Here is a 1990-nt window from a genome sequence, read left to right as displayed (position 1 = left end):
AGCTGAAATAAAGGGCAGGTGCCGTGTCCTACACCAGGGAATCATTTCCATCATCCTCTCAGGGAAAACAACTCAGAACTGCTCCTTTCCTTCCCTTTCTATTCCCCCAAGGAGCTCTGTTCTGCCAGGAGCCTTGAAATGATTGGCTCCTGCCAAAGCCCTCAGCAAAAAAACGGCGCTTTTTTAATCAAGACCCAGCAATTATGCAAATTGCAGGGACAAAATGCTGATAACAACAACAAAAATAATTCTGCCAATAATTATCGCRTTGAGCTTTCCTGCTTCTTATTAAAATCTTCCACTTTTCCAAAGAAATTGCTGCTTGGACGCATGAAAACATTAAAAGTATTGCCTGTAAGCTGYACCTGAAAAATATTTCGTGGCCCCTGGTGATCTCTTTAGGGTCTGTAACACCCAGAGAAGGAGTTGTGGGAGTYTGTAGCAGCAAAATCCTTGCGAGACATGAAGAGGGAGCAGAAATAATTGAGGTCTGGAGGGGCTGAGTGCAGAAATGATTAAAAGAGATACTCACGGATAACGGCTTGAGATGGAACATAATCACTTCCTTGGAGGGCACGGGGAACAAAAAGATGGGATTTGTTTAGCTCCGCACGCCGGGGCATAATTAGGAGTAATAGGATTAAACTTCTGCATGGCAAATAATCTGATTATCGGGAATCATCTGGAAATGAACTGGGGTCTGCAAAGGGTTAATTGGGGCTTGCSAGCTCCATTCTCCTCCTCCTCCCTCCTGGGGCGCTTCCAGTGGGTCCTTCTGTGGGGCATCCCCCTGGGAAGAGCTGCTCCAGGCTCTCTCTATTCCAGTGTCATTTAAATCAGTCTCTTTTTTCATGAATTTGGTTTTTCCGAGATTTTAATTTTTTAGTTTTCTCATGCTCRTGAGCTTTTGATGGGATTCTTGCTMCRCCGTCCTTCAGGGCCCAAACYCTCCTCAGAAAGGGATGTCCCAGGAGCAGGAGCCTGGGAAAGGAGAGACACAAACCTCCCTCAGGAAAAACAGGGGCAGGGTGAGACTGAAAATGCAGAATTTGGGGAGGGCGGGGGAGAATTCCCAATGAGATAAATCTATGGAAATGTTTCCATGAGCAGGTGGATCTAAACTGTTTCTCCTCCTGGAAGACCTTGTGGAAGAAGATGAGAAAAATGAGATTTGTTCAGTCTTGCTCATTATTTGGAGTAATAGGATTCTATTTACRAGTGGAAAAATATTCTGATTATCAGGAATCTTCTGAAAATGAACTGGAGTGAGCAAAAGGTTAATTGAGGCTTCCAAGCTTCATSTTCCTCCTCCCTCCTGGGGCACTTCCAGCGGGTCCTTCTGTGGGGATCCAAACTGTTTCTTCCCCTGGAAGACCTTGTGGAAGAGGGTGAGAAAAATGGGATTTGTTCAGCCTTGCACATTATTGGGAGTCATAGGATTATAATAACGCATGGAAATATTATCTGATTGTCAGGAATCATCTGGAAACAAACTGGGGCCTGCAAAGGGTTAAYTGGRGCYTCCARGCTCCATCCTCCTCCTCCCTSCTGGGGCACTTCCAGYGGGTCCTTCCATGGGGATCCAAGAAGGATGGATCTGTTTCTCCTCCTGCAAGACCTTGTGGAAAAGGGAAAGACACCAGCAGCACACTGTAATGGTCTCATTAAAGCACTGAGTGATTTTTATTCACCTCAGAACGATGTTCCTCCTGAAAGACACGATCCTCTGCAGGACCTCAGGCAGCTCCCGATGAAGAGATGTCTGAATCCGTAATCAGCTGGGAAGATTTTGCTTCCAAACGCTCRTCCAGCTGTCAGCAGAGCCAGAGCTCAGGGCTTGGGGTGCTTTAGTCATGGAAAATGCACCAAATGCAGCCAAAAGGAGGGGAAAGGGGCATTTTGGGTATCAGGTTTTTAGGGTGGAACCATGGAAAGGGTGGTACAGCCCTGGCACTGCCCAGGGCAGTGGTGGAGACACCAAAACCATGTG

Source organism: Malurus melanocephalus, unplaced genomic scaffold, assembly GCF_030028575.1.
Source record: "Malurus melanocephalus ecotype Western Australia unplaced genomic scaffold, MMel_1.1 scaffold_677, whole genome shotgun sequence".
In the NCBI taxonomy this organism is placed as follows: Eukaryota; Metazoa; Chordata; class Aves; order Passeriformes; family Maluridae; genus Malurus; species Malurus melanocephalus.
This window is presented reverse-complemented; position numbering follows the sequence as displayed.